The sequence below is a fragment of the Triticum aestivum genome, chromosome 3B (genome assembly GCF_018294505.1).
Source record: "Triticum aestivum cultivar Chinese Spring chromosome 3B, IWGSC CS RefSeq v2.1, whole genome shotgun sequence".
NCBI lineage: Eukaryota > Viridiplantae > Streptophyta > Magnoliopsida > Poales > Poaceae > Triticum > Triticum aestivum.
The window spans coordinates 774466656-774474690 of record NC_057801.1 but is presented as its reverse complement, the minus strand read 5'-3'; the positions used below and the strand labels follow the sequence as shown (position 1 = coordinate 774474690).

The 8035-nt window shown below is 47.3% G+C and overlaps 1 long non-coding RNA gene across 1 annotated transcript; it reads right to left on the bottom strand.

Annotated features, from left to right (window-relative positions):
* Nucleotides 1-3894: 3894 nt before the first annotated feature.
* LOC123072341 (uncharacterized) lies at nucleotides 3895-6100 on the bottom strand. The gene is made up of 2 exons (XR_006435055.1): nucleotides 4458-6100; nucleotides 3895-4351 (listed from the first exon to the last, which is right to left on the bottom strand). It is a non-coding gene; the product is annotated as an uncharacterized lncRNA (long non-coding RNA).
* Between the last annotated feature and the right edge of the window lie 1935 nt (nucleotides 6101-8035).

Sequence of the window (8035 nt, the reverse complement as noted above, 5' to 3'; positions counted from 1 at the left end):
CGCAGCAAATATGGCAAGGCATTGAAGAATCCAAAATGTTTGGTATATGTAATGACATCAAATATCAACCTGTCTTACACAACGGTGAGGAGGATGTCGGTATATTATTAATAAATAAAAATACAATAACATAAATGATTAATTGTATTGTACCTTTTAGTTGCATGGATATATTATGTGTAATCGATGAAATATTTTGAGATTATTTTGGATAAACCTGTGTGCTCTGTATATGTGCACGCTGTAGTAAGGCCTAACCACTACTAAATATACTTGGTTCTTGTATCATTATTGAGGATATAACATCTTAACATAGTTAAATAGATTATATTAGTCACATAAATGCAACAAACAAAATCCTCATCATATATCATATTCCAGTGTTGCTGAAGTGCAGATGGAAACGAGATGATACCAATTTATTTGTGCTAGAAATCTACATTTGGCAGCGGGTTAATCATTCCACTATACCTTTTATTTGGATCAGCTCCAGTCCTTGGAGGTTTCATCCAGTAGGTGGAACCTGAAGTTATTTAGTCATTGGTGTTCAATTTGTTCAGCTGGATCCTACAACATAGCTCCTTGTTAGTTAAATATAAGGATCTTTAATCTTGAAAAATCATGTAACGGAGTGTGCTTCTCCTCAGCCATTGAGAGAAGCACGTGTTGTGCACCAAATAACAAGAATAGATGATTAGGAATTCATAGCTGCAGAACAAGAAAAAAACAACGAAATTACTGAACATCAAAGCAGTTCCACGAAAATAGGAGCTGAAATAACATTTGGTTTGGTTCACGATGGGACTGCACTGAACAGCATCGCGGCAGTGGAAGTTGACCGTGCTATGTTGTCCTCGGCCTTTTACTTCCAGGGGAGCATGAAGAGCATGACGGAGTAGTGATTGGGGATGGCAGGGCTCATGCAACACCACTGAATCAAACTATTTTGGCGCTCGGAAGAGGAGCAGCTCATTTATACTTGGACTGCTGCTTGTCAAATTTGACGGGACGTTCTGCACCTTGGGTTAGAATTCACTGATGTGAACCGGCGTCGTCGCCATCTTCTAGATCCGCCGTCGATCCCCAACGCGCCAGGCGAGACTTCCGCCGCACCAGAACGCGGCGCAGCTGCAGCCGAGATGCCCTTGTAAGCGCCTTACCACCAACATCCATTGATGTGGATGCGCCAACGCCTTTCCCTTGCCATCGTTTACATGCGAGAGACTGCCCCGGCGGCGGCGGCGCTGCTTCCATCGCTATCTTTTTTTCATCGCTATCAGAAGAGTGGAAGGTGGGCAGCCTAACGAGGGTGCCTACCAGCAGCCCATCCGACCTGGCATGCATTTCCAGTCCAATCAACCGTAACAAGTCTAGGTAAGTCAGCGGAGCAGCAGCCCACGAAACACCGGATGTGAGGCTGCAGATCGACCGATAAATAATCGGACGGCTAGGGATGTTAAGACGCTGTGAGCAGCCGTAGCTCGTCCCGTTATACTGTTTCTTAATACCATCATCGTGTCATGACGGAAACCAACACACTCCAATGATGCAAAACAAAAGGCAGAGGGCTAGTACCTAGTCATCCGAGCGACGCATCGGCGTTGCAACGATAAAACTGTCGCTTGAATAGGTAGGGCTATCCTCTCCATGAGAATCTTTGTTTGGTGACTACTCTGATATGTTACGCTTTGTAAAGGCGTGTCCATCCCAAGAGTGCGCACGATGGAGCTGGTTTGCTATTCGCTGTCCATGACTGATGATACACCGACGCTATGCAGACACTCTCCAAAAACAGATCCAAGCATGAAATCCTACCTGCGCCACTACTGGGGAAGGTCTTGAGAGACGGAGAGTATGGACGAGAAACCCGTAGATGTCCCAAAGATCAACCAAATATTTCCATGAGTGTACAAAATGAACATATCGTGACCTAACCATATCGTGACCTACAAACTTACCACGGCAGAACCTATAAGACCACATACCATGCCTGCCACATGATCAAGATGGCAGGCCCATGTGAAATAACCGCTCACATCATTCCATAGGATCGCGTCAGAGTTCGCTGCTTGTCAAACAACATGAGGGAGGTGCGCTCATCAACAACCCTTAGCTTAGGCCGCGAGGTGGTAGATATAGTGGACCCATCCTTAAGGCGGGGCGGGTCATCCCTGAGAGCGCACATGGTGGAGCTGGCATGTGTTCTGTGGGGCATTCATCGAGCGGGTGGCTGGCATTGTGGTTGACATTCGCATGGTGGAGGAAAGCAACTTAAAGGTGCAATCAGAGATACAAGAATTAAGTGTGAGCGATCTGGTTGTGGCGTGGAGATTGAGACAAGCGTCAGCGAGCAGCCCAGGACCTCATCGTAGCATCCACTCTGTGATGCACGGCCCGGCGGCTCTTCACGGAGTTCTAGTGGGAACATTTCTTTACCGTGAACACATAGGAAGGAGGGAGCTAATGGGCGTGATGAAATCTCAAGGAAATCCGAAAAGTTGCTTCTGTGCCCGGCGTCCAGTGCTATGCTATTGAGGCGGTATGTGAGCATTGGGATCACACAACCACATTAATGATGCTGAGTATATCTGCAATATGCCATCACTTATTACAATCTCTAGCCCCAAGTATTTGTACGCCAACCATCTCTGCATAGGGCAACCTATGCCACCCCATCAAGTACCAGGTTTGGCACAAGGCAAAGACCACCAGCTATTGAGTACTCTACTACAAGGTAGTGGCCCACAAATAGCAGCGAGATCAATGGTACCTTGGTTTGAATCACAGCATGCAAACCGACGAGCATGCTTACCTATGGCTATGGATTAAAACGGAATTAACTGATTCCAATGTGGAACTTCATTATAAAATCAGATTAAGCACTTGATTATAACAAAAATTGCACTGCTTTGAACGTTACAAGACTAAAACTGTAGAATAATCCTTACTGAAAATTATCTTCAACCTCCAAGAATAATCAAGAAATAAAAAATCTATTGGCTTAATTACAAAAACACAATGGTGGCCATTAAAAATTTGGGGGCTGTGATTAGTACCAAATGCACTTATGGATTAATTCAATTAAACCATAATTTGCCCTCTTGACTAATCATTATTCGGAGGCTGTATTTTCTCTCCTTTCTGCTGTGTATGTGTTTTTTAATTCTAAGAAACAGAAATCTGCCACAAAGGCCAGCTAGGCCACGTGAGTCTGGTCCCCAAACTAATGCATTCTTCAATGATGTGCAATGCCAATCCATTCATTCAATGTTTGAAATCTCACCTGTGACTATGATTGTGGCATGTTTATGTTGTTTTTCAAATTACACTTGTGATTTAATCACACCAAAAATTAACAAAGGTGCTGTTTAGCACGTAGAATGAACACCAAGACAATCAAGTGTTTTTTGTAGATGTTAAGAATTCCAGCTATAGAAAATTAAATATGTATGTTATATATTACTCGCTTAATTGCATGTACATTAGTACTATTAAATATTATGTTTGACAATGTTTGAAGACTACAAAATCACCAGCATTACCAAGTCAGCATAGGGAATTTCCAAATTTTGATGCACTATACACAACTGGTGGACATCAAAGTTTTTGCACACTAATCAAGTTGAAAAAACAGGACAATTCCTCCACCAAGGACACTGATCAGCACAAAAAAACTGGCTCATTGTTTTTGCAACCATTTTTGTGACGTTTTAAACTTAGTTACAGAAGAACAAATTCTAGGGATAATTACCTCACAACATAGAGAAGAAATTATTAATCAACAGAGATTTTATCTGCAGAACAATAACACGAGAAAAAATGGATCGAATCTCATAGGGGAAAACAATATGGACACCAGAAAATTCATGGAAGCAAGAAATAGAAGGAGAAAAATACAAGACAAGGGAAGTTCTGTGAACCAAATAGTTAAAAAAATGTGCTGCCCATGGAGAGAAAAAAGAATTTGATTAGAAACAAAATGCACTGCCCATGAAGAGAAAAAAGAATTTCATTAGAGTTTCTGCATGACCCGGCAAATCCAACCACCGGAACAGCTCCGGTTATACCATCTGGCTAGTGGCCAAGGAGCAGGAATTTCAGGGAAAAAAGTGTTCAACAATAGTTCACATAATGGCCAACGACGTCCGTCACCATGGAAATGGATCTGGCAATAGAACCGCTTAGAAGAAATTCAGGTGACCTACACTTTACGGGAGCACATCAGGCACGGAAGACATCGGAGACGACGAGATGACCCGCTGGCCGGCAGGTCGGTTGCTCCCGCAAGGCCGCACCGCACCCGCTTCAAAGAAATTAAAGGAGCAAAATTTGATACATGCAAAGCTAGCACCTGTGGAGAAGAACAGCCATGGATTCAAAGCCATCAGTGGAGGAAAAGATTCAAATAGAACACATAAACTGGCCATGGCGAGCGGACATGATGGGGAAGAACTCACCTGATCGGAGCTGGCGACATGGACGACGGTCTCCCTGCCACTGGATCTTGAGTTTCGACCCATCCGTGTTGACTGCTTCCGGTGGATTTGGGCGAAATTTAATGGAACCGGGGGCAGAACCGAGTCCCGCTTGAGAGACACGAGAACCTTGCTGCAGTCAGCTCGTGGTAGTGCTGGTAGACTGAAGTAGAGCAGAGCATTGGCGTGGTGACAGAGCCGAGATTGAATGTGGCGGCCCCGTTTTTGAGGCCGCGGCTAGCAGTGTGCGTCCTCGGTGGCGAACGCTCGCCCAGAGGATCTGCACCAAGAATTGCTTAGCAACGTTAGTCATCCATCCGTCGTCGGAAAGCACGAGAGAGTGTCGCACACCATGAGAGAGAAATGGGAGAGAGAGAGAGGTCAGGAGCAGTGGTTGGGTGGGGCTTTTCGGCGATAGTAATGGGAAGGGTCCACGGAAAATTTGTTGGGCGCTGTTAGGCGCCGGCGTGCCGGCCCAACTGTTCGGCCGGACTCCGCGCAGCTGCACGATTAGCATCCCCAGGACCACACGATTCATTGAGCTATCCCACGCGCGTCCCCTTCTTCTTCCTCACTTCAGATCCACCTCGCTTTAGATCCACCGTATCGCCCCCAACCCGCCGCTCGCCGGCTCGCAGGCGTAGCACACGGGGGCCGCTCGCCCCGCTGGACAGTTGCAACAATAGTCTCTACTTCGGCCGGTACCAGCAAAATCAATTGTTGTTTCCAGCATAAAACACAAAGGTTGTAGCAAAAATACTAACACAGTCACCATCGTCGCCACCCAGCACCTTCTCACCGGTTAAAGGAAATCCCCTGGCCAGTTCCAGCAGAAACAAATACTATTTCCAGCAAAAAAACAAGAAAGAATGCAGCAAAAAAAATCAGCATGAGCACCACCTCGCTGGTGGAAGCAATCACATGAGCCAGTTCCAGCAAAACCAAATGCTGGTTCCAACAAAAATCAAAATCAATTGTAGGAAAAACACCACCGTCCCAGCAAAAAAATCTACACTAGGCTCCAGCAAAAAATGATGCCGGTAGAAGCAAAAACCACCAATGGTTCCAGCATCCCGCTGCCCGGTTCAAGCACCGTCACCATCCTGTGGGCGCCATCGTCGCCGCCGTGCACTGGTTGTAGCACCGCGACACGTCGATCCCAGCGCTGCTATGTGCTGGTTGCAGCACGGACGTGTTTGGTTGTAGCACCTCGCCACGCCGGTTCCAGCTCCACACGCCGTGGTAGCGGCATCTCTTAGCACCGACCACCGTGGTTTGTAGCACCAGGTTCATCGATGTAGCAGTGCGCGGTACTGTGTGCCGGTTTTGTGGCAGCCCACGGCAGATGGAGAAGGTCTGAAGATAGAAACATAGAGTAGGGAAGGGGCGTGAGCTCGGACGAGATCTTTAATGGCGGGCAACGCAAAGAGATAAGAAAGGAAAAGATAAGGGAACATGGGGAGAAACGAATGGAAGAGCTTGCAGGGTGAGGATAAGGATGGAAGTACAGCGGTGAGTGGAGAACACGTGGCGGAAAAATGAAATGCTGGATCGGTGAGTGGAGAACATGTGGCGGAAAAATGAAATGCTAGATCCAGATGAACCAAGCGGTGCGCACGCGTCCGGCCGAAACGCTCGGCCGGCAGTCCGTTTACCAAATTTGTTTCATGTCAGACGAGGCTCATTTTGTGTCGGCACATAACCCCGTCCGCGGAGGGAGACCCGATACACGCGTCTTGGACCGCTTGCGTACAAACAAACAAGCTAAGACAATCGTATATGCTTGTACAACTGTTGAATATCCGAGGCTGGTATTGATAGTTACCATCTCAAAGCACAAACACACGCGCAAGGTACCGTGCACCAATGTCGTCGTGCACAGAAACTCAGTTTTAGCCTTCTTACAAAGAAATAAGAGATCTTCCTTGGCCCGAATAGGATAGTTGTACTTGTGTGTAATTTCGCATGGATATGCGTGAAGACGCATCCACACCTCAGTTCCCCACGTCTTCACGCATATCCACATGTTCACATTGTTTTCAGCGTTTTCAGTCACGCCTCGCCTCTTCGTCGCGACAACTCGTCAGCGGTCTGCAACTCATGAGCGGACAAGATGATTTTAACAGAAGTAGCATGTGGCAAATCAAAAACCAGCCCAACTGATTCATGATGTGCACCATACATTTGGTCTGTCTTCTGATGCCTTCTATTCCAAGCAGCATTGAACGGGTCAAAATAATCGTAATTCATTTTTTCTCCATTTTACTGTGATCCAAGTACTCTTATAAGAGCTATTTGTACGTGTCTAACCGGAGCTACGTCAAGTATGGGGATGTGGTAAGCATAGGTACATGTATCGTGATTATATAGAGCCAAGATAGGAGGCAGCGTTGTGCTTTAAATGAGGCTGGTGGCCGGATAAATTGGATATCAATCCACCACACATTCACCCGCAAAAAGTAAATAAAAATCCACCATACATTGAGATCATATCTTCTTTTAGTCTTAAAACGAACAAAGAAAATGTCCCCATTATGTGTTTTAATTCGACAGCAGTGAATTATCCTGGCCCCTTTGATTCACAGTTCAAAAAAACTCATTAGAATAATCCACCCCCTTTTCTACCATGACCTAATCTTATCCACGACTACGCCAGCCACGACCAACATCCCATTCTAAATGTATATCATCTCTCCCTTTTCCAATGCCCCGCCATCTTCTCCACCATCACTCCTGCATCCGCACCACCTCCCCTGCTGTCCTACCATCTTCTTTCACCATCCATATATTTTGCAATTACACGCACCTACTACCTGGCAGACTCAACCTCCTGGAGGTGTTTGAGTTGTTGTCGGCACCAAGATATGTCAATGGCCGAGAGAATGGCCAATGGGGAAGAGGAAATGTAGTGGCCAAGGGGTCGAGGCGTATATAGGACGAGAGGACACCCCAAATCCCCAACCTTAACCGATTTGGGCATGGGTGGCTGGGAGAGGGGTCAAGGGCTCATTTTGTTTGTGTTTTGTTGCCCCGCGGGACTGCAGTTAATTGGGAATCTCTTGTTTAATCAGCTTGTCAAAGTGATTACTGAGCTTGGCGAGAAACCTACAAATATGGCCTATTCATGAACCCCTCCTGCTCGTCTGCGTCGCCCCGGTGTGGCGGCCAGGCAGGCCCCTCTCCCCTGGCCTCCTCCCCCCCCCCCCCCCCCACCCCGTGCCGCAACCAGGGCGCGCCACCAGGTGAAGTCCTATAATTGTGGGCGGCAGGGCTCTTCTGCCATCCTTGCTCGGTGGCGACCATACAGGTTGCTGCTGGCCAGCAGGGGCGCCGGGGCCAGGCTGGGCGTCGGGTTCGGCGGTGGGATGGCTTCATGACAGCTACGTGATTTCCCTGGTGGGGCGTGCCGGCAGCGGTCGAGCCTTTAGATCGAGCGGCTGCTGAATCTAGATCCCCGCGACGGCAGGTGACGCGGACTGCGGTGGATTTGGTCGCCTCCTCCCCATACTTGGTGTGCTTTCCTTCGTACGGATCTGGGTCGCGATGTGTGGCATACTGAT